General features: G+C 47.4%; 1 protein-coding gene across 2 annotated transcripts in view; it reads left to right on the top strand.

The window, feature by feature from the left end:
• The window catches only part of CLDN14 (claudin 14), a 68,942-nt gene that overhangs the window by 24,300 nt on the left and 19,372 nt on the right, over window positions 1-25,270 (top strand). For both annotated transcript variants that reach the window (XM_061192868.1, XM_061192867.1), the window contains exon 2: window positions 3,326-3,461. The gene's annotated coding sequence lies outside the window, so the exon portion shown is untranslated. The remainder of the gene's footprint in view (window positions 1-3,325; window positions 3,462-25,270) is intronic.

The following is a 25,270-nucleotide window of genomic DNA, read 5'->3' on the forward strand; positions in this document are numbered from 1 at the left end:
CCCTAGATGTGCCCAAGGAGCTTGAGACCTCATAATCAGATGGGGCTCCTGCTGACTGCTGTGTCAGTTAGGATGCATTGGGCTGCAAGTAACAGATAATCCCACCTCAACAGAAAGAACAATGTGCCCTCTCACTGAGCAGCAGTCCCAAGGTAGAGCAGCTCTGGGGTAGGTTGATTCAGTGGCTCCATAAGGTCTTCAAAGTCTCAGGTTTTTCCATCTTTCGAGCAGCATTCTCAAAGTTTGGCTTGGTCCCCAGGGTAGCTCCCCAAGGAACAAAATGGCTGCTGCACTGCTAGGCACCACATCCAGACACTGTGATATCCAGCAGAAGGGAGAAGATGTGCTTTCTCTTCTTCATTCCTCCTTTTAAGAGCAAGAAAGCTTTACCCCGCAGCCCCCTGGATATCCCCTTAAATCCCATTGGCCATAATTATATCACGTGATTAAGCTCAAGGAATCACTGCAGAGGGATGGGACCACATGATTACCTTTGGTGTAGTCACGTATCTATCGTGTACTTGCTTTGTTATATTTTTCACTCTTTCCCTTCTTTTATGTAAGAAATATATAGATATTTTCTTGTCCTAAATAATTTATTCAATACAGAAGTATGTTGAGTAAAAATATGAAAAGTGTCCTTTACATCCTTCCCCAACCTCACTTTCCTCCTCAGGAGGAAACTGTCTCTATCTTGGCGTGTCCTCTTCCTGTCCCCTTTACGCATGTGCATATATGTGTATGTTCATACACACATAGACACTTTGCTTTATTTTTTACATAGATGGTATTTTGTTCAGCTACCAGCCTTTTTCCACTTAGCTCTCAGTACTTACAGATTTACTTCATTCACTTCAGTGGCAGAATATTATCCCATAGGTGGATATTCCGTTGCTTTGCATTTTAACTCATTACTGATCGGGGGATTTTTTGCAGCAACTAATGCCTGTGGCCGGCGATTTGTTATGTAAATGAATATTTAAACGTCTCTGGTCAATAATTTTCAGGTAGCAAAAGACGTATTAATAGCTTTTCAATATTGTGTCTTATCCCCCAGCTAGATTATAAACATCCTGAGGGCGTATTTTTCTTTCTACCTCCAAGCACTTAACACGATATTTTCCTACAAAGTGAAAGTCAGTTAATAGTTACTGATGGAAAGATTCTCTCTCTTGCCACGTAAGAGTTGTCTTAGCACTTCTGACTGCTCGAGGTGGAGCCCTTTTCTGAGCCAGTAGAAGGGACACACCTCCATAATCTATCAGTTTGTCACTCTTTTGTCCATCGACAGTGACCAGTCAATCTACTGACCAGGGAGAGTTGATAATTTTCCCCTTTCCTTTGGCAATGTTTTCTGGGTTCATTGCAGTCTCCCTGGCAGGTTGTCAATTCAGAGCACTTGGGCTACTTGCAAAGTTATACGCTGTTCGGCTCACATAGGAGCATCAGGGCAGAGTTATTAACAGCCTGCACTTCCTGGAGAACCATTTCAAGGGCTGCTAAAGGTGTTCACAGACGGTTGAGCTGGAACAGTTATCCATATGCCTAGACACACACTCTTAATAACCTTTTCCAGGTTTCTCGAGGCAGTCACAACTACATAAAATTGGTTACAACTGAACCTATTCTAGACCCTTTGGTGGGGAGAAATTACTTCAATATGAGGCTATCACCTCAAAACAGATCAACCAAATTCAGGACTGGATGAACTTCTCCGAGCAATCACTCTCGAAGCAGATGTTGGCATGCAGACCTGCTGATAGCATCCGTGAATATCATCTTGGGCTTTGGTGGGGCTCCTTGTACTTCTGAATCTGCTGAGCTTCCTGTAGTAGCCGAAAAAATTACCATTGTGAAGGAGCAAAGAAAAGAAACACATGTCTCCCAGATGTGCTCTTGCACTGGAGAGCACTCTCAAAATTTGGACCTTAACAGGAAACCTGGAACGATGAAAGGAAATCAAGCACTAGGAATGAGACTGAAATTAGTTTATGCCCCTCAGCTGATAACACACAAGGGGAAACTTCTGGATCCATCATTTTAATTACTATTGATTATGAAAACTCTGGTCCCAACCGCTAAGAAGTCTACAATTGAATTGGGGAAAGAGGGCATCCACATATGAAAAATTGGACAATGATACAAGGCCATATGAGATCGAGAGTAAATAAATGCCTATTATGGGTTTGGAGGGAGAATCCACTGAGTTAGTAAGGCTTCCAAACAGGGCTGGTTATCTGTCTTGATACACTCTGAGAGGATCATGCTTGACCATGCCTGTTCACTTATTATTTTTTTTTAAAAATTATTTATTTATTTTATTTATGGCTGTGTTGGGTCTTCGTTTCTGTGCGAGGGCTTTCTCCAGTTGCGGCGAGCGGGGGCCACTCTTCATCGCGGTGCGCGGGCCTCTCACTATCGCGGCCTCTCTTGTTGCGGAGCACAGGCTCCAGACGCGCAGGCTCAGTAGTTGTGGCTCACGGGCCCAGTTGCTCCGCGGCATGTGGGATCCTCCCAGACCAGGGCTCGAACCCGTGTCCCCTGCATTGGCAGGCAGATTCTCAACCGCTGTGCCACCAGGGAAGCCCCTCACTTATTTTTTAAACAAGCAATTTTCTCTGGGGACACAGCCTGGATTTCTTTGCCAGCTTGGGTGCTTCTAGATGGGTCTTCGGCTGTTGAGGTTGAAAGGTTCCCAGCCCACCTCCCTCTGTGTTCCTACCACCACCCTTTCCTTGAAATAGCCATGGCCATCGAAGACCTTGATTACCTTTTTCTCTTCACCCACACCTCCTACCTCACCCTAATTTGTTGAGAAAAATGTTGCTGGCAGATAGAGAAGACAGAATCAGGAGAAAACCTAGATACCTCTTGTTAAAAGGGGTTAAGAGGGTTCATAATCAGCAGGTCAGAGCCCAACTGGAGGGATTTGGCTGAGGGTTCCCATGCAGGCTCCACCCCCATGCCCGGGCACTGGGGTCCCCAACACCCCGTGTGGGTGTTTCTGTAGACAAATATTTTTTTCAGGCCGACATTGGATTACATGACTGCAGACCTTGGGATTCAAAAGGGAAAGATGAAACCTTCACAGCAACTTGGGTTTTCTTTCAAGGGGCGTTTCCTCTACAGACGGTTTTGTTTTAACTGGTAATTAAAGGTGGGCAAAACAGTCCTGGAGAAATGGGTTTTCCTCCTCTCCAAGCCCGTCTCTCCAAGAGAAACAGACACAGGCAAGGCCACAGGGCCCGCCCTCCTAACTAGAGCCAACTGCCCCTGTTAGTTTATGGTCTGGTCTGCTTCAATTTCTCATGTGTTGCCTTTCTAGGGGCTGCGAGGCCCAGCAATCTGGACACAGGCCAAGAAGTCAAGAACTGCTGAAGTCCAGGCCTCCGCTCTTGTATTGACACCAGTGACCACCCAGCCCAGCCAAATCATATGGCCCTGTTTTCCTGATGTATGAGGTGCGTAGAATGCTTTCCCCACCAAAAGAGGACTCCAAGGGATTAATTAGTTAAAACCTGTAAACATGTATCATTATAATTATTATTCCAGTTTCTAGTTAAAACCAAACTGGCCAAAAGGAAAGAAAATACCAGCACTGCCTCTGAGGGCAGCTACCTTTGCTTTTCCGGTATTTCCAGTCTGGCTGGTAGGAGAATGTCCTGGGAAGCTCAGTGCTTGCTGGGCCTGAGCCTGGAGCTGTGCTCACCACGTTTGGGGATGAGGAGGCCAAGAATCCAATTGAGCCCTGGATACAACTGGGCTGTGATTGTTCAGACCATTCCTTCTAGCAAAGGCCGGACATCTCTCGTGAGACCCAGATGCAGTATGTCTACAGTAGGGCCCTGAGTCTGTACGTTCTTTGGGGATAGACAGGTTGTGTAGGTGATCGTAAACAGATGTTTGGTTTCTAAGGTGTTAAGCTAAAACCAGTGCCTCTGAGGGAGTGACTACTGCTTTCCTCAAGAGAAGACACTCTGGACCTCGGAGGCTGTTACATGGAGAAAAGTTCTGCATGGTAGGGCAGGCCTCCCCTCCACAGCGACTCGGCCCTGACCATACTGTCTTCTTCATGGGAGGCCCTCCACGGACCTCAGGCAACTCAGCACGGCTCCCTTTCTCTGGGTCTAAATAAATCCACCCCATTCCAACTCCTGCTTCCAAGTGGGAAACACCCCACCCAAACATCTACCTTTCTCCGAATGTAGCAGAAAGTAGGGCCGCAGGCCTCTCTCGCCGTGGACTTCCGGTCTGAGCCAAGATGGCCGACACCGGAAGTGCCTTCAGGCACAGGGCAGGAGCTCAGGGCGTAAGGCAGGAAGCGTAGCAGCCGTGCCCGGGGCCAGCTGGAGACAGGATAACAATTTGCCACTGTTTAAATGGGTGGTTTTAAAATATTTGTTCAATATTTACTTGGAGGAAAGGCTGAGTCCTCTAAATAAAATAAGGAAGGGCCCAACAGGAGAAAGCGTTCTCAGGAGGGAGTCTCAGACTGTCCCCCACCTCCAGGGAATTCGTTTCTGGCCCCAAATTTGCAGCCCACCCCCTCTGCAAAACAGAAGCCCCACAGTTAAGGGTACCCACCTGTCTCAGAAGACACTGTCCCGCACAAGCCCCTCAGAACCCCTCATTCCAGGTCCTATTCAAGTATTCCTTCCCTTTCCTCAGCTATTTTCCCTCAAGGCAGATCTGGAAAAGACTATTGTCTCTCTGTCTTGCTACTGTTTTCAGTGATGCTGCAACTGTTGGGTTGCCCGCCCCTCCCCCCCCCCCCCCCCCGCACCCCCCCCCCCCAGGGCTAAAAGGAAACGTGGTTTCTTTCCAAGTGCACTGGGAGGCCTGAGTGCTCTGGTGTGTCTGTAGCGGGGGCTCTGTGCCTGCCCACCCCCTGCGCACCACTCCTGGCAACCCGGGACCCCCCAGTGTATGTCGGACTGGCCATGACATAGAAGGTGCACAGAAGTTAGGAAGGATTGCTCTCGGGGTCTTTAGAAGGTTAATCCTGGCTTCTGCCTTGACGACCCCTTCACATGCCCTTGGTCATCTCTCCCAGGCGCACAGGGCAGCTTGGGGTGCTCATTACAATTGCAGAGGACTTCATCTGTCCCCAGGAGCTCCCTGACCTTCACCCTCTGCTTCCTCCACCATTTCCATGAAGGCAACTTGAGCTGCCTGGAAACTGGCTTTCTGACATCCAGCATAATAGTCTTCCTTCGTCCTTTGAGGCAAGTCCAGAAAAATCACCCGAACACCTTTTCCTTGGAACTATGGGTCAAAACTGTTACCTGGAACATGAAATAAGTGGCAGAAAGCAAGCCCAAAGCAGAGTAAGCAGTGTTTTGCAGAACACAGTCACCTCGGGAGAGCACTGACAATACTCGTTAGCCAGGAGCGCAGGGCTGAGGGCCCCAAGGCGGGCTGGGAGCCTCCCTCCCAGCTCTCATCCTGCGAGTACAGAGCGTGGTGGTGGGGGGGTGTGGGTGTGTAGTAATCACATGTAACTTTTAAGGTAAGTATTTCTGAGACCAGTGTTATCAGAATGAATCGGCACTGTGCAAGGTAGAAAGTGTGCACACAAGAAGTGTGCGTGTCCCATTTGCAAATGGTAACAGCATTGCTGGTAGCCGAGACACTCCCTCTATTTGTGAAGCGGGCCAGGCAACCCGATTTTTATTTAGTTAACCAACCCCAATCCCTTTCCATTTCCACATAGTAATTAAATCCTCGAGCAGTTGTCTCTGGGTTTTGTCACCTGGTGGTGGCCGTGATGCCTGCGAGCCTTGGGTCCCCTGCCACGAGCTCCGCTGGGTTTTATGCAGCCCCTCAGGCTGATACTGCCTGTCACTAAAAATACTCACCAGTCATGGGTGAGAACAATCTAGGAGTTGTGGTTTCTTCTTTGTCGATGTCAGCCAATTTCTCCTGACCTTTAGGGCATGACTGTTTTATGCAACCCCTCGCTTCAGGATATATCTTTGGCTGACTGATGTTTGTTGCCGTTTCTTGTAGCTCTTGATATTCTGCAATAGACACTTTGTTCCATATTAAATGAATACTTATTTTTACTTGAAAAAACAAAACCACATAAAAGAGCGTGATATTAGAAATGAAAGTGCTTCTCCCTAGTCTCAACCCTTAGCTCCATTTCCCAGAGGTGACCCCTGTGGACAGATACAGCCTCGGAAGAATTCTCTGCATGATCAAAGTGCATGTGTTGCTTTTTTACACAAATAGGATCATACTGTACCCACTGGATTGCAACTTGCTTCCTTTACTTAAAATTCTATCTTGGAACTCCTTGCACATTAGAACCTTGAGAAGCATTTACTCTTTCAACGGGGTATCCTAGTCCAGTTTATGGATGCTATCCGTTAGCTAGTCTCTTATCAAGGACATTTAGCTTTTATCTAGTTGTGTTTTTTTCCTCCCACAAAGAGTCAATGAGTATTGGATATTGTATTGTGTGTCTTTGCATGCTTTAAGAGTATCACTGTAGGATGAATTTCTACAGCTGGGTTAAAGAGTAGTCACAATTTACGCCTCGAAAATTATTACCAAATTGCTTTCCAAAAAAGACACCGACGGTATGATAATGCAACAGGGCAGTTTTTAGAGAAGCAAAATGGCCAGCTCAATTATCCATAAATGGACATGGACGGTGCATTAAGCCTCCCTTCCATCAAAGCCCGCTGATTTGGGCCGGATTAAACCAGGAAAGAATTTAACTATGGACTTCTCTCTGCGTTTCTCTTCTGAAGCTAAATATATAAGGTATGGGCAATTCTGACTGGTTTTGTATTTTCTTTTCACTGCAGCCCCTGAGTTCCTCTTGTCCGAAGGTCAATTTGCTGTGTGTGTGCATTGGGCAAAGGGACCAGCTCAGGGGTGATGATGCAGGGTTTCTGAGCCTTTGTAGAGCTGGGGGGATTCTGGGGTGAGCTGCCAACTGTGGGTTCAGAGGCTGGGGCTCCCCGAGGTGTGCTGTTTTAGGATTTCTTTTTACCTCTCTAGTCATCCTATCCTTCACAATCCAAGTGCTCCTGTTCTTCGGCCCTTTTCTGCCTGTATTGTCCACTAGAAAATTATTAAGGGGGTTGGTAGGGTCATAGTTCTGGGGTCCCCTCCTTTGGCAGCTCAGGGTGGGCTTCTGCAGTGCTTCTCAAGCTATCTGAGGTGAAGGTTTACTCTTTTTATTTTAAATTTCCAAGCTGTTAGGGACCGATACTTTTGCAAAATATTAGAAAAGTTGAATTACTAGAAAAATGAAATAAAAAAAACAGACATACAAAACACAAGCCCAATTTCTTTTTCTTACATTTAACAGACATAACATTACTTTATTGACATTTTGCTGTAAAAGTGTTTTGAAATGTTTACCCCCAGTTTCCGTTCTCATCTCACTGGAGAGATTGGGAACAGTTTGAGTCTCACTGCTCAAAGCATATCTCCAGAAGCTTCTGCAGGCTTCCTTTCCACCCTAAGGCCTCTATCATTTTGCTGGGAGAGGGATTCTCATCCAGTAAGGGAAGTTGTCCCGGTTTTCAGCCATGGAGGCCCTGGGTCAATCCCCACGGTTAACGTTGCATTTGGGTTTAAGCCCAGGGCTCTGCCCCACTGACCCCGGTCCCCTCCCCATCCCCAGCTTTTCCTGTGTGGGAAGCAGTAACTCCTGTGTGCAGGGTCCCCTAATCTGCTGGCTACAAACCAGGAGACATCATATTCTTTCCTTCACATTTTACTTTCAATTTGATTTAAGTCAAACATCAACCTTCCCATCAGTATTACTGTCCCTTCTCTATAACCCGCTGCAGAAAGGTGAGATGTGAAATCTGAGGATACGGATAAAAGGGAAGCGATAGTTTTTTCTATCAAGCCTTTAAAACTTCTCAGTTCACTTTTTAAATAATTTTACACTTTGTGAGATACTTAGGATGGATCTTAATAGAAGGGAAATTATGAACAACAACCCCTCAAAATATGAGATTTTAAAAGTCTTTTGTCTTTAAAGGGGCAGACTGTTTCAATTTTAAATACTCAAAATTGGTTTTCCGATTTCCTTTTGGAACCTGAAGTAGCAGATCACAGCGGCATCTAGTGGACATTAGTGGTATAACAGATGGAGTAGCCGGCAGAAAAATTAAAAAACAATAATTTTTAAGTACTGTATTTCATTAATTATAAGACTCAGATTTTTTCACATTTTGAACATTTTTGAAGTTGAGTTGTGGATTTTAATATATGGCACATCACATTTTAATTAAAACTTTTTCTTTCTCAGTGATATTCTGTCTTACAATTGATAACATCTTAGTTTTGTCAAAATATGATTTTTCATATGAAACTTCGCAGGATGTTCATTCAGTCATCTTCTCAGTAATGTTATTGAACATCTACTTTATATCTGTAACTTATTGACTTATTGCATGTATTATATTCACCACATATATTTTAATTGCATTATATTCAAAACTCTTACTTGTAAAGCATAATGCAGATCTTTCTCCTTTATGATATATTAATGCATTGATATTAGTCAGACCTAACGCCATGTATTTAAAAATTCATTATTGCTTAGGCCCAGTAGTTCTCAACACTGGCCACATTCAGAATTGCCTGCAGAATTTTCTAAACTATACCTAGCCAGACAGCACCTCTCAGGGATCTTATCTAATTGGTCTCGATTGAGGCCGACACATTTGGAGCTTGTAAAAGCATCCGAAGCTTTTAAATTCTAACGTGCAGCCTGAGCTGAGAACATTTTCCTGCATTTAAGTCAGATGCTTTTGAGATCATAAGGATTTTTTAATAGTTGAGAAATATTTGGTATTTTGTTTTATAGTAAACAACTCATTTCTTATAACTATCATAATTATGAATGCCAAGAAAATCTACTTTTAAAGCAATAGTGGATAACACTACAACCATGGTATTCAAGAAAAATTCTTTCCTAAAGACATCATCATTTAGCGTATCATTAAATAACGTACAACTTGCATTTGATTCTTACACACTGACTCACAAAATATTATTTGAAGTGAATACCACATGGAGATCAGGAATGCTGAATAAGTGTAAAACAGTAGCTATAAAATTTACAAGATGTCACAGTAATATATCTTTAATATACCATAAGCCTCTCAAGGAATGTCTACCAACTAAAGAAAAAAAAAGTCTAAGATATCATTTCCTTGGAATACTCTTTTCTTGGCTGAGAGTGAGCTCTGCTAATTCCGGGACTGACCCTGAAGCATACTACAGGGATGGCATAATTGCTGTTGACCTTCTGGCTAGTGCAGTAGTAGAATGTGATACCCCATCAGGCCACAGCAGGGATGAGAACAGTATTTCATGGGAGACAGCTTAGAGAAGAAAGGACCTCGTTCATTTCTGGGCCCTACCAATTGCTAACTTTATAATCTTGTACAAATTACTGAACTCGTCAAATCTCTTATTTCTCAGTACACAGGCTTAGGATAATAACACCAACGTCAGCTACTGCAGATATTAGAGTTAAAATCTGTAAACATGAAACGCACCATGGGCAGCAAATAGAACAGCAATTACTATTATTCATGGTGGTTTCTTCTTAGTCCTTTTAGCTCATTGCAAAAAGTCAGAAGATGGTGTTTTCCAGAATACTCAAGGCTGCATACTACCATTAACCCCTTCCAGCCCGCCTCATCCAGCCTCTAGGAACTGAGATCTATGTTTAAACAATAGCTTAGCCTCTTTGGAGTTCCTTGGATTCAATCAATAACTGGGCTTTTTTTATTCATAGGACTCTTTTTACCTATCCTCGAGTGTTCTCTCAAGGCCTGAGTAACATAGTCCTAAAATATTCTCACTTCAATCCCTCTTTCCACCAAAAGCAGCCTCCACCCAGGGCCAGCAACTGACTGGGAGCCTACCGTGTGTCCCTTCAAGTAGAGAGAACCATGGGTCCTTGAACGAAGGCCAGGCTGCTGATAAGAGAGATTAGCAGAGGCTGAAGTCTCTGACGATCAAAGTGACCCTGTGGGTTTGGGACAGGAGAGCTGTGTCCATGTCAATGCAGTAGAAGCTATGGAAGGGAAACAGTAAGAAGAGGATCTTCAAGCAGGAAATTTGGGAGTTCGTGGGCCCATTCCCTAAAGCCCACAAGTTCCGGTTTAGTTTCACTCAGCCCCAAATGTCCCAGATTCCACCCAGCACGACCCTCCCTGGATCGGAGGATGGTGGCCACATCCCATGGGTCCTGTTTATGTTCTGGTTGGATTTCAAACTCTTTCTACCACCCACACTAGTGAATCTCAATCATGCTTTCCACTTTTGTGAAAAAGAAATGTGACACGGACAGAAACTCCCATTAATAGTGTATTTTAATGCCTTGCAGACATGTCACTAGAAACCCATAACTTTCTTCAATTTTCATTTTGCTGATATAAACTGGGCTGATACGCTTAATGCAAATAGGAGCTAGACTTAGGTGAAATCTTTCAGCCCTCAGTAAACCATTGTTCGTTCCTTCTTCAAGGCAAGGAAAGAAGGTTCCGGCTGGGGTAGGTCATCACCAAGTGGCGAGCCCTCCTGTTGCTGAGAAGGCGTGATCCCTGGAACTACTATCCCTGCTCCCTCCCCATTCAATAACTGGGTCACCTCAGGCCACTCAATCTCTCCGAGTTTGCTTTCTCATCATTAAGTGGGATCTAATAATACCCTCCGCATAGAACTTTGTGCGGATTAAATGAAACGATGTAAACGGAATAGCTGGCACGGTGATGGTGATTATTACCCACATGTAATGTGGCATCAGATTGAAACTTGAGAGTAAACATCAAGAGGGACCAGCTATCGAAAGTCAGTTGAACTTTTTAAAAGATGAGAAAATATGTAAGCAAAATAGGAGCTAAAAATGGAATACATCTCCTTCCTGGGAAATAACCCTTCAGATCCTGTGTCGGGCAGGCAGTGGCTGGATGTGCCCCAGAGTTCCAAGGCCTCACTGGGCAGCACAGGCTGGAGGCTGCAAAGCCCGATGCCCACCCTGACCTCAGGTTAGCTCCAGGCCAAGAAGCAGACATGGGGAAGCGCCCTCCAGCCCTCCCCATGTTTTATTTCATTTGCCCCCTGGTTTCTGTTAGAACTAGTGTTAGGCTCCCGCATCTGGGGCCGTGTGCTAACTTGCAATAAACAGACTAAAAAGGGGGAACTTTACAGCCAAGCCAAGTCAAACACCACTCTGAAAACCTATCCTGAGTTGCCCTGAGGTGTTTCCAAAAGCAAGATAAACATTAGCACTGAACAGCACGCTCTAATTCTCTGCCTGGGGCGGGGGTGTAGCAGGGGGGGAACCAGCATGGGAAGACAGGTACACTCTGTTTGTGGCTGGGCTCAGCACTGCCCAGGGGTCACTCCAAAGACCCCCCAGATTCTCCTACTGGGCCCCTGATTTTGTGAAATGTCACTGTACCTCGGGAGACAACGGTGGCCCTTGAAGTGACTGGTCACCTAGGAAGCAATGAATCATTTTTGGCTTTGCCCCAGCTGGCTCTATGAGCTGTAATAAGTCACTAGTTTATCTTCAGCTCTGCTAGCCCATCTAGAATCAATATTTATTGTCCACGTGTCTAGATCAGTGATTCTCAACTTTACCATGCATAAGAATCACCGGGACAGGGGCCAGGGCTGACCTAAAAACACAATTCTTGGACCCACCTCCTAAAATTCTGAATCAACAGATTTGGGTAGGGGCCCTGGAACCTACCTCTTAGCAAGCAATCCTGCAGGCTCTGAAACAGGCAGACCTAAGGCCCACCGTTAGAAACTCTAAACACATCCTATACAACAATTAAATTCTAATCCTGATCGTGTTGTGTTAACATCCCAAACTGACTCAACCCCTAATAAGTAATTCTCTGTGGACACCCAGGCCCGTAAAGCAAAATGGCTGCATTTGTTCAAGTTCTAAGTGAAAACTTATTGAGTGTTCTCGGCTCCTGGATGATGCCAGGAGGACCAAAGCAAAGACAGGTCTTGGTCTTCAAAAAGCCTAAAATCTAGCTGGGGAGATGGCTTGTTAGGGAAACACCAGCGAACCAATGAGGCCATGAGCAGGTCAGGGATGGAGCAACTTCCGGGTTTGTCAAGGCTCTCAGGTGCTGGAAACGTGGGATGTGAGTGCGGCTTAGAGAGCTCGGCAACGACGCAAGGAATCCCACGCAATGCAGCAAGGGCGAACTGAGGCCTGTTGTGCGCTGGCTCCACCATCCGGGGGACAGAAGCTGCACTTTGAGGACGGGGATGGGCCCCTGCTGGAAGGAGGGGACGGAGAGGAGAAGCAGGAGAGCAGCCTGACCGGGGCTGGGCAGACTGAGAGCAGAGAAGGGCGGGGTCTAGGACATGGGGTGACAGGCGACCACATCGACAGTAAGGGGATGCGTGTCGGGGGGTAAGGAGACAGGGTGAAAAGTCAGGGGCAGGAGTTTAGATGGTTAAATAGGTAAAGGTCAAATGGATTTCTTAGAGCATAATATGAAGAGAAGGGCTTCTTCTGGAGAGAAGAAGAGAAACTGCCGGGACAGGCACAGTCAGAGACCAGTGAGCTGTGAGGCTGGGAGCTTCCATGGATGAATTCCACGGAATTCTAGGGATTGAGTTCCATGGATTTCAGTGTCAGTGGAGGATGGGGGTGTCCTGGGTTGAACAGTGTCTCTCTCCCCAAGTTCATGTCCTTCCTAGACTCTCAGAATGTGACCTTATCTGGACATAGGGCCATTGCAGATGCGGTCGGCAGAGTTAAGATGAGGTCACACTGAAGAAAAGTGGACGCTTCATCCATTCTGACTGGCGTCCTTATAAGAGGAGAAAAGACACACAGACAGACACAGAGGACGATGGCAGAGGTAGAGATTGGAGTGCCGGCCATCAGCAGGAGCTGGAGAGGTGCATGGGCAGATTCTCCCTCTGAACCCACAAGAAGGGACCAACCCTGCCCACACCTTGATTTTGGACTTCCAGCCTCCTAAATGGTGAGAGAATAGATTTCTGTTGTTGTAACCCACCCTGTCTGTGGTTGTCAGACAGCCCTAAGAAACTAATACAGGGGGCTTGAGGAAGAAAAGAAGCTGAAGACAGGTCTCTAGGGAGCGCAGGATGGCCAGGTGATGGCCAAGAGTCGGCTGAGACAGGGCTGGAGCCCCAGGGAGCCTGGCAGTCACTGCCTTTCCCTCCATCATTGTCCAAGGAAGACACGGGGCAAAGTTTTTGGAGGAGGAAGGGGGTAGACACAGCAGCTGCCCCGCTCTGCACTCCATGCACATCTTCTGATTCCCTCTTCCATGTGTTTCCTAAACAGTTATCACAGTGAGGGACTTCCCTGGTGGTCCAGTGGTTAAGACTCCACTCTCCCAATGCAGGGGACATGGGTTCGATCCCTGGTCGGGGAACTAAGATCCCGCATGCCACACGATGTGGCCAAAACCAAACCAAAACAAAGCAGTTAGACAGTGGCCAAGTGCTTAAGCAAGGTTTCTGAGCCACCTCCAGAACGTAAAGGATTTTTCTGGTTATTGTGAGTACCAAGTGATTGGTAAGAGCAGGCCTTGTCTTCCCGTGCAGGCACTGGGTCGTTTCAAAGAGAAAACACAATGCCCCCATTTTCCTCACTAGATTATAGTCCTGGACTTCCCCTATAAAATCAAAATTGGAGAAAGCTGAAGACAGAATGGCCCCATTCACACGAAAACTCTAAAGGCTAGTTTCCCATGAGTTGAGGGGTTCATTGACCCCCGCAAACCAGTGTGTTATGTCGCACACTTCTCAAGGTTTACCATCCTTGAGATCATCTGTCTCGCCCTCCTTCGGTGAAATTTCCTAAAAGCAGCTGCACAAAGGCCACTCTTCTGTCAGATCAGGGCCACTCACGTGCCCCAAGCTGTGCAAAGTGGAAAAAAAGGTGCCTTATCCAGGAGGATGGATTGCAAAAAAGACACCTTTGTCCAGGTGGCTGAATTGCAAAAAAGTGCCCCTGCTGAGTGAGCCACTTAGAAGAAAATGACGTGACCCCCGGGGCGGGAACAAGGCTTGGCCAGTGGGGCCCTGGTTGGATTTCAGCTCCCACGAGGCCCACGTTTGCACAGGGCTGACACTGCGCGGACAGATGCGGCCAGCCGGGTCCCAGGGCACAACCGAGGCTCATTTTACCATCTCTTTATGGAGCCGAAGGACCCTGCTAAGGGGCGATCCCACCTCTCTGGGGGCTGCCGGACGCTACAGCTGCTTCCCGTGCCTGTGTCTTTTCCCGGGTGGCCCGGAGGAAGGCTTTGCTCTCCATCTTATCCATGTTCACATTTCCATCCCCAAAACAGTGCTCAGTCATGGCACATACTCCCAAGGTGTCTGTGGAACATAAGTGCACGTGTCCAATTCGAGACTGGAAGCCTCTTCTCTAGCTCAACGAAGCTGCTACCAAAAGTATTTTTCCCATCAGCTGTTTCACTGGTCTTTAATAGCTAAATCCAGACAAGAGATGTAAAATAAAATTCCATGGAGAAGGAAAGGTCAACTTCGAATCCTCCAGGACCAGAGAAAAGGCATTATTATTATTGTTGTTGTTATTGTTATTTTCCTGTTTTTCTTCTCTCTCTGCTCGCACTTCTCCCGGCTCACAAAAGCATCCCCTCCCGGTCCACAACATCACTCTGTGCCGTCACCTCCAGTGGCCAAGACTAAGACTCACCACCACGGAGTACCATCACTTCCACCCATTTCCTTCGAAACGACCCTGAAAGCAGCAAAGGAAATCAAACCACAGCCTTGACGAGGCCGCCCCAGCCATGGCTCTCCTGGAATAACATCCAAGCTACTGGCAGCAGACCTGGGGCGCAGCTCGTAACTCAGCCCTTGGAGGGTGGGTCATGCAGGTGTCTCCAGGTGGTTGGGACCCCCGTGGGGGCAGTGAAGGTGACAGGTGAAATAAGGAATGATTTCTCGGCCTCGTTCCGGCTTTCCTGGGCTTAGGTCAGGCCTTTAAGATGATTTGTGCAAAACCTGTGAAGTTCGGTAATTTCACAGCTCTCGCTGGGCCTGCTTGAGTTTGCTGAAAGATAAGAGTTATGGGAGAGATGAAAGATCAATTTGAAGGGAAGAGAAAAGAAAACAGACTCGGAGCCACTGCCTGTTGGAAAGCGAAGAAAACCTGTGTTCTCTGCCATCTCTCTTCCTTCTTTCTCTTCCCCGGATTCCTTCTCCATCAGACGGGAGGGAGCCCTGAATGGACTCAAGCATTTGCTCTTCGGGCTCCAGGTCAGATGATTTAAACCAGGAAGGGGGAGCGAGGGATGCTCGGGGAGGTGCCCTGTGACCTCCTGTGCCCACAATTCACCACGTGGTCTAAATCCGGAGGAATTTGCCCTCAGGGGAAACGTTTCTAAATCTGCCTAGATGGAGCGAGATCCTTCCGAAAGCTTGATCTCTATAAAGTTGTGTATCTTAGCTTCCTAGGACTGTAGGAACAAAGTACGACAAATTAGGTGAGTTAAAACAACTGAAATGTATTCTCTTACAGTTCTGGAGGCTGAAAGTCCCAAATTAAGTGGTCGGCAGGGCCACGCTCTCTCTGAAGGCTCCAGGGGAGAGTCCTTCCTTGCCTCTTCCAGCTTTTGATTATTGCCGGTGATCTTTCCATCCCTTGGCTTATGGCAGCATGCCTCCAATCTCTGCCTCTGTCTTCACATGGCTTCCTTCTGTGTGTCCTCTCTGTAACCTGTGTCTAAGGACGACAATCATATTGGATTAGGGCCCACCCATATGATCTCATTTTACTTTGGTTACCTCTTTAAAGACCCGATCTCCAAATACAGTCACGTTCTGAGCTGCTGGGGGTTAGGGCTTCAACACAGGAATTTGGGGAGGGACACAGTTCAGCCATAACCCTCATCCTTCCATGGCCAAGGTGGTGAGAACTCAGACTCACTTCCACCGTTCAGGAGTGCAGGAGCCACAAAACTTCCTTCGTTCTCTTCCACGTGAGCCCCTCTCCCACGGGTAGCAGAGGGGAGTAATTTGTCATTAATATTATCTCTGGGTCCTCTGGTTGAAACAATCACCTTCTATGGAAACAGGCTCCATTAGGAAATACTTATTGGTAGATTTCAGCTCTCATCAGTGCGGTTCTCTCCTCCCCACCCTCATATCCAAGATGGCAGCCGGTGCACAGGGAAGCTCGTGGTCCCCATGGGGAGGAGACAGGTCTGCTGGTCTTGTCCCGTCCCTGCACCGGCCCCTTCTGCCAGGCAGCTGTGCTGGTCCTGGTGAGTGTGCTGACAGGAATCCACTCAGAGGCATGTGGGCTGGGTCGGCCTTTTGGGCATCCAGCTGATGTCCCTGCTAAAGGCAAGGGTCTGAGGGCCTAGGCTTGGGAGCTCTCACGTGTGACCAAGTCACCTTGGAGATCCCCTAGGTCTGGTGGGATGTCCACTCCATCCCTGGCCAAGGTGGGCCCCTCACAGCCACTGGCTCCCAGCAGAGCTTGGTTACATGCTGCACTGATGCGGGAGACATAAGAGGATCCCTGGGTCCCCTCCATGCTGCAGAGGAGATGAAGGCATCCAGGAATCCTGGTCCCACGCATTCACCCCATCTCCCTGCAACCACATTGGGCTCCCCAACACCCACGTGCCGCCGTACTGGGATGGGGGTCATCTCCTCCAAGGTTCTAAACAGGGAGCAAAAGAAAAGCTCATCTTCCTTGGGCTCCCACCTGGAACATTCAATCTGGGGGGAATGGGGCAAGCTATGTGACCACTGGCTTCCCCTTCCTCAGCTTCCCTTCTCATCCTCATCCACCCTATTCCTCGTGGCAGGAACTTGCACGCAATGTCCTGAGTGTTCTGGATTATAAGAACCTCAGAGATCAAATCTCTGGGCCTGGATCTGTACATGGTAATAGGAGCTAAAAGAATTTTGAAAATTATCTCTTGCAATGCCTGGCCTTCAAGAACACTGTCTTGCCGGAGACATAAAAACCTCTACTGGAGATCAGAAGCCAAAGCCTAGTCCTTCTGGCTACTTCTCCTCCATGCTCTGCCTCATCGGAAGTCAGAGGGGCAGCCGTCTCTACTCGCAGACCCCCAACTCAGCTGGGACTTTTAGGGTGACCCTGCCTGTCCGTGGAGCTGACCCTGAAGGTCACTCTGAGGCTGTCTTCTTACTCCTTGAGCCCAGAAGAGTCCCCATCTCTCCTCTGGTGGAAGGAAAACAAACAACAACAACAAAAAACTAGCTCAACAACTATTATTTCAAGATCAGTTCTGCCCTGGACCTCAGCTCCTAACTTAGGGGCCAAGGACTGGACCACATTCTTGGTCCTAATATGCCCAATCCCTTCCAGCCTAAACCATTCCCGGCCAGAAAGGGGGCTGCATGAGTTTCCTGGGGCTGCCATAATAAATCATCACAAACTAGGACGCTTAAAGCAACAGAACTTTATCCTCTCATAGTTCTCGAGGCCAGAAGTCCAAAATCAAGGTGTCAGCAGGGCCGTCCTCCCCGAAGGCTCTGAAGGCTGTAGGGGAGAATCCTTCCTTGCCTCTGCCAGCCTCTGCTGGCTCCTGGCATTCCTCAGCATTCCTTGGAGTGTAGGTGCAATCACCCCAACCTCTCTCTCCGTCTTCACATGGTTTTCTCTTCTGTGTGTCTCTTCTCTCCCTTTAAGGACACCAGCCATTAGATTTAGGGCCCACCCTAATCTAGTATGACCTCATCTGAACTTAATTACCTCTGCAAAGACCGTTTCCAAATAAGGTCACCTTCTGAGGCTCCAAGCGGACATGAGTTTGGGGGACACTATTCAGTCCACTGCGGGGACTTATGGGTTAGTGCTTCCTAGTAGCGTTCTTACTCCCGTGATAAAACCCCAAGCACAAAATGGGGGCCTGGGAAGAGAGTGGTGCCTCTTCCTCCTCACCCATCCTCCCAAACGTACCATATATCCTTGAATACTGTGTGTGTTTTCATACTGTCCGGACACATCCCTTCGGAAGTCGGCAGCTCCTGCAAATACTGGCCTTTAGCACTTGCTCTGGATTCACACCCACTCCTTCTGAAACAGCCATCCCCCTTCCCCTGGTCTTCCATGACCATTTGATTATTTGTTTATACCCCTTCTTGTTCCAAAAAGGACTTCAGGCAGACGGTTTTTATTACCGGGCTAAAGGAACACAGCAAGATCCTGTAGCAAACAGTCTTCACCACAGACGTAAATTTCCATGAAACCAACATGAAAAAATCCCAGAGCACTTGGAAATTAAAATGATCGCGTTATGTTTGACATTGGCCCCCCTTCTTTATTTTCGTGGACTCTCTGAAACAGAACATTCCCTGCCGTTCTGCCTTTGCAAGCTTCATGCACGCGGTCTTCTGTTCCGGCGAACGTCTTTATGGAAGAGGCCTCTGGCTGAGGAGGGAGATTCCGGGCGCCGAAGACAGCAATGAAAGCGCCTTGTTTTAGGACACGGGCCTTAGAAAGGAGACTGTGAGGAGGTCCCTCATTCAAGGACTGGAAATGTGCCCTGTGGTCCCCGTGTGGCCCTGACAATTTGGCCCAGGGGAGCCACCAACCAGCATCTGGGACTGAAAATGGCGAAGGACGTGCAGCCTCCTGCTTTCCCATGATGAAAGGAAGCTCCTTCTCTGGCTCAGAGTTATTCTCCGTTTTTACCTTAGTTACAGGGAATTGGGAAGGTTCGGCTTTGCTGCTGCCGAAAGTCATTTTGAGAAAAAGTGTGGGTCTGTGTGTGTGTGCCGGCACGTGTGCGCATGTGTCCATGGGCATGCATGAGCACACACGTGCGTGCGTGCGTGTGGAAACGGTTGAGGATGGAGCAGGAAGCAGAGGTGGAGGGGAGAGTGCGGACAAACACCCCTCCCAGCTTATCAAACTGAATATTCAACAGTATTCCTCGCCCTTTGGAAAAGGGCCTGATAGAATCTGAATGTGTCTCAGGGGCCTCTGACTTTCCCATCCACGTGCTGCCTGATTCGGGGCAACCAAGATATTTTGAAGGTGTTTCAAGCTAGGCCCCGGCCAAGTCACCCCAGTCCCTCAGCTGTGACGGATGTTAAGCTAGGATCGGGGGTGGAGGGAAGACCTTTCAGGAGACTTTGCTGAGATCCACACTTGTTCATTCAGCGAATCTCGATCGAGGTTCTCGGCACCCGCTTGCAGAGCTCCACCTTGAACCCGGTTGCTCGTAACAACTGGCTTTTCTAACTGCCGGAGGGAGGGTTGGTGACACTGGGCCAGCAGCTTGTGGAGGAGAGAATTGCGGGCTCTTTCTCCGACTGGCTGTGAGGACTGGATCGGATGCCTGACCATGATAATAGCTGCCTCACCGAGGTGTCCGCGTGACTAAATTACACTCTGTAGAAGAGCACTTAGTAACGACAAGGCGTGAGGCGCCCTGGAGGTGTGACACCTGGCGCCAGGGGACTGTCTGTGTGTTAAGGGGTCGCGATTAGGAGGCGTCCAGGGCTGGCTGGGCCTTTGTCCAGAATGGCAGGTGGATGACGTGGTGGTCTTCTCCAGCCCCAGGAGATGCTACCCACCCACTGGCTCCTGCAGTCGGCATCCCGGCTACATGCTGCCTCCTTCTGGGTTGCCGGGCCTGCCCGCCCCAGGCTGAGCGGTGTAACCACGGTGCAGCCACGGTGCGCCCTCGAGGAAGGAAGCATTTGCTGCAGGAAGGTCACAGTCTCGTGGCCTTAAATCCTCTGACAGTGGTTCATCTTGCCAGGTGGGCCGGGATCTGGATTTGGCATTTGGCTCTCAGAATTAGCTAGAAGAGAGATGTTACCGAACCATGTTTGGCAGTACCGAACCCTCTGGCGCGCAGTAAAGCCAACCTACGGACCCCCAGGTTGCGGTGAAGGAAAGCGCAGTGTTTATTGTGGGGTGCTCTACAAGGGGTCCAGGACAGCTTGTGCTCAAAAAGCCCGAACTCCCCGATGGGTTTCAGGGAAAACTTCTTAAAGCCCAGGTGAGGGAGGGGAGTCACAGGGTATGTGATGAGCTCGGGTACAACTCTCTGATTGGTTGATGGTGAGGTAACAGGGTGGTGTCACAGGGGTTAACCTTATCCATCCTTAGGCTCCAGTAGGGCTGGGGGCTATGTGCCCATGGACATCAAGTAGTTAATTTCTTCCATTTGGTGGTGGTTGTAGCATCTGTAAAACAACTCAGGAAATGTGCATCAGATACTGTTATCTAGGTGCTTCAGAGAGGCGCTACAGCAGAGGAAAAGGGGGAGGGGTGTCTGTCCCAGGAAGGCCCCATAGGGTCCTGCTCGGTTCCAGAGATAGGAGGAAAGCGTTATGTGGATTAATATCTGGGAACATTTGTTTTTTCCAAGGAAGTTCCTTACATGTAAACTAACGGGCTGCTCCAAGACCACTGGGTGGGGTGGCCCAACCCAGAAGGGCTAAAATCAGACCAGTATGTTCTCTCATTTTTTTGTGTGTTTGTTTTATTGTGGTAAGATTCATAACATAAAACTTACCATTTTAACCATTTTTAGGTGTACAGTTCAGTGGCACTAAGTCCAGTCACACTGTGTAACCATCACCACCATCCATCTCCAGAACTTTTTCGTCTTCCTCAAATGAAACTCTGTACCCACTAAATACTAACTCCCCACACTTTTCTTCCCTCAGCCCCTGGCAACCACCACTGCTTTCTGTTTCTATGAATCTGACTATGCTAGGCACCTTATATAAGCAGAACCGTACAATATTTGACCTCTTGTGACTGGATTATTTCACTTAGCATAATGTCTTCAAAGTTCATCCACATTGTAGCATATATCAGAATTTCAATCCTTTTTAAGGCTACGTAATATTCCATTGTACAGAGAGACCACACTTTGCTTATCCATTTATCCATCAATGGACGTTTGGGTTATTTCCATCTTTTGGCTATTATAAATAATGAACTTGGGTGTACAGATTTCTCTCTGAGTGCCCACTTTCCATTCTTTTGACCTCTTTATAGTTTAAGACATAATGTTTTGGTTGTCACTTATCAGATGATCCCTGGTTCTTTGGCTGGAAAGTTACTGGTGTCTATCTCATCCAAAAGGTTAAATCTTCCCGTGTCCAGAGTACAAAAGAGCAATTAGCAAACACAGGATTATGTTGAAATGTCTGTTGCTGACATTGTTGTCAGCTAAATTATGGACACCAGATAAGTCAAACTGGGGTCCTGTTTCACAAATGTGTTGTTTGAATTTTAGAAACTTCTTATACCAGCTGACTAGCATTAGCCAACATATTTATGCTCTGACAGCCCAAAGAGGCCCTGCCTGAACTAAGATATACCTCACTTTTGCAAGTAAAACTGTAAATTGGAACCTATTTAACTCATTTCCCCACTGTTTTTGCCTGTTAAGTACATTCGCCATCAATTAACTTTTCTATTCTCTATTTGGAAATGTCCTTACTAAGTAAAATTCTATCTGACCCTCTTTCTAACCGGACTATGAAGCATTATTATAATGACTAATGACATTAGTCATTTATGAAGGATTATTGCAAGAAACATGCAAATATTATAATTGATAGTTGATGAGAAATGAGGGATTCTTCCACAGTAGGCTGTGTGATTTCCAGACAGTTACCTGGTTTACCTTTAATGTCACTTTGTTGTCATTTATCTCAGGATGAGAGGGTATCCCAAGGCAGCCAAAGGGACAGCTTCAGAAAACAAAACAAAGCATAAGATTAGGAGAGCATCTTCCTTCTGGTTTGTATTTGGAAGTGCATTTGACTGCTAAAGTTACTGTTGTGGCGTCTTTGGTTCTGTCGATTCAAGCTGTATTCAAGTCTCTGTTGACAGATGAGATTTTCCTGGTCCTAATGAAAATCAGTCTCATTCCACATAACAGAAATAGTAGTAAGTAGTGAGCCACGTACATCACTAGCTTTTGTGGGTTGAATTTTGAACCCCCCCAAAAAGATATGTTCAAGTTCTAATCACTGGTACCTGTGAATGTGACCTTATTTGGAAATAGGGTCTTTGCAGATGTAATAAGTTAAGATGAGGTCAGACTGGAGGATGGTGGGCCCCTAATCCAATATGACTGGTGTCCTTAGAAAAGTGCCATGTGAAGAGAGAGACACAGGGAGACTGCCATGTGAGGACAGAGGCACAGACTGGAGGGATGCAGCTACCAGACAAGGAACACAAGGATTGCCGGCCACCAGCAGAAGCTGGAAAAGGCAGGAAGGATTCTACCAAGAGTCCCAGAGGGATCCCGGCCCTGCCAACACCTTGATTTTGGACTTCTGGCCTTCAGAACTGTGAGAACAAATTTTTGTAATTGTAAGCCACCCAGTTTGTGGTACATTATTACAGAAGCCCCAAGAAACTAATATACTGGCCAAATTTTAATGCTACTCGCTTGATGAAAAAGTAATACTCCTCCAAGTCTGATTTTGCAATTCATTCTTTAGGTCAGGAAGTACAATCTGAAACCCCAAAATATGGAGCTTTCAAATCCAGAATCTAACAGACATTCACATGTAAATGATCAGATTCTCACCCTCTTCTGACCTCACTTGTCTGTGGGACAGTTCCATTGTATTTTCTTTTTTTTGTTTTGATTTTTATTTATTTATTTATTTATACAGCAGGTTCTTATTAGTTATCTGTTTTATACATATTAGTGTATATATGTCAACCCCAATCTCCCAATTCACCCCCCCACCACCACATAGTATTTTCCTAAAGTAAATATCTTTTTGCAAAATAGTCCTAGGCCCCCAATTCTAAATCCAGACTGTGTCTGAGATGGACGGTCTGCCTTGCCCTTACCTTCCTCCACCTGGCGGGTCAGCAAGTCCTGAGGCCTCCTCAGTGATGAGATGAGAGTGCCCATCCCTGCGATGGATACGGCCCTGCCCTGGTACCTGTCCCCGCCCCCTCCGCCCCTTGCAGGATGGGGATGGCCCTGAGGTCGGTTGTTTCTTCGTTGCTTGCAGTTGGGCTGGTCCTGGCTTCTCGTCCCACCTAAGCCAACAGCAGGCAGGGAAGGAGTCTCCGCCACCAAGATGGTCCTGACCCAGATAAGGCCATCATCAATGCCAGGACTCCAAAAGGTCCCAAGCCCCCAAACCAGCACCTTAGCAACCTGGGGCCCACCACAGCCCTCTCCACAAAGGGATGACGAAACTGTCTTTCGGCGATCCCTGTGCTGGACAAGGTGCTGTCCATCAACTCATTCAGCCACATCCTCACCAAACCTGAGCTCATGTTCTTTCAACCAAAGATGGGGGCTTCCTTTCCAAGGCTGACCTGTGCTCCCCAATTGCCCATAAGTAGAGAAGAATCCCCCTGTCCTTCACCGGGTGGCTCCAAACAGGTCTCAGAAGGGGCAGCTGCCTTGAGCTTTGCTCTCTGGACCTCACTGGACGCAGACCCTGTGACCCCAGACAGAAGAAGGTTGGGAACAGTCCCAGGCCCAGCCGGGCAGTTCCTACGAAGGCAGATCCATGGTTTGAGAGCGAGCGATGCCTCCCTGCTCACGGTGCAGCCTGAGGGCTATGACATGCAAAGCCGGCAAGGGACTCAGCTTCCTCACAGGCCCCCTGAACCCAGCTGAGACGGAGGCAGAGCCGAATCAGAAACAACTCCGCCTGTCCGTGCAGACGGGTGGGTGAGGCTGCGCTGCGCAGGCTGTAGCAGGGGTTCGAGGAGAGCTTGCAGCTGCCAGCTAACCTTCAGCATGGCACACACACCGCTGTCCCTTGGCATCTGCAGGGAACTGTTCCAGCTTCCCCCCTAAACCAAAATCCGAGGATGCTCAGTGTAGAATTTGCATATATAACCTATGCACATCCTCCCGTATACTTTATTTATTTTTTGGCCACACTGCGTAGCTTGTGGGATCTTAGTTCCCTGGGGCCCTAGGCAGCGAGAGCTCAGAGTCCTAACCACTGAACCGCCAGGGAATTCCCATCTCCCGTATACTTAAATCATCTCTAGATTCCTTGTAATACCTAATACAATGTAAATACTATGTAAATAGTTGCCAGCACACGGCAAATTCAAGTTTTGCATTTTGGAACTTTGTGGAAAATTTTTTTTCGAATATTTTTGATCCATGGTGGATTGAATCTGCTGATACAGAACCCACAGATAGCGAGGGCCAACTCTGTAGTGATATGAGCCCAGATGCTGAGGTCAATCTGCCTGCGTTCAAATCCGACCTCCACCACTTAGTATGACCTTGAGCAGCTTACTTAACCTCTCAGAGCCTCCATGTCCCCATCCATAAAACTGGTGGGCAGGTGTTAATAGTAGTACCTAAAGCAAAGGGCTGTTTTTAGGATAAAATTAGTAAACATATGTGATGTGCTTAAAATGAAAACTAGCCCACGATGAGTTCAGTACAATAGTTATCGTTGTTATTATTAATACCAGGAATTCTCTGAAAGTCGGACCTCTGCAAAGTTAACATGAAACCACACAGAAAGGATTCCATGGAAGTCTTGTGTGTCTGACAGGTTATGCTGTCGATAAATTGAGCAAGGTCAAGTTTTACAGTGGCCTCCATCCCAGCAAGATAGCTGAATCCGCTCACTCAGACTCAAGTTGCTGGTGTGTGTCTCAAATCAAAGGGGACTCAAAATAGTAACCAAAAATTATAACATTCCTTTTACTAATTCATTATTCTACAAACGTCTACCAACTTCCTAATGTGTGTCAGGCCCTAGCCTGGCTCTGTGAGGAATGAAAAAAATGAATCAAGCTTCAAAGGCCAGTTGAGATAGAATAAAGATGATCTATTCAGGCATCACCTATCCAACCATCATCCATCTGTCCATCCATCTATCCATCATCCATCTATCCGTCCAGCCATTTAATTTGAAATATCTACTGGCTTCCATTGTATCCATAAGGACAGAGGTTGCCCTAACTCAGTGAAATGACTGGGGGTGTTAGGAAAATGCTCACCACCCTCCTTCCCCAAATCCTCCCTGATTGGTGCTTGAAATTTCACAATTAAATCTTTATCCTTTAGACTCAAAAATACCTCCTGGGAGGGACAAAATGTTACACCATTATTAGTCATTTATACCTTAGAGTTAAAAAAGATCTAAGGGTGGACTTTGATGGCAGGCGGGAGGAGCAAGGATGAGGGTCCTGGGTGGGAGGGGAGGGCTGGAGCACCAAGCCTAGCCTCCCTGCCTAATTGTCACTAGTGCGGTGACTCCATGTGCCTGAAGAGGCAGGGGC

Source organism: Eubalaena glacialis, chromosome 6 (assembly GCF_028564815.1).
Source record: "Eubalaena glacialis isolate mEubGla1 chromosome 6, mEubGla1.1.hap2.+ XY, whole genome shotgun sequence".
Lineage (NCBI taxonomy): Eukaryota > Metazoa > Chordata > Mammalia > Artiodactyla > Balaenidae > Eubalaena > Eubalaena glacialis.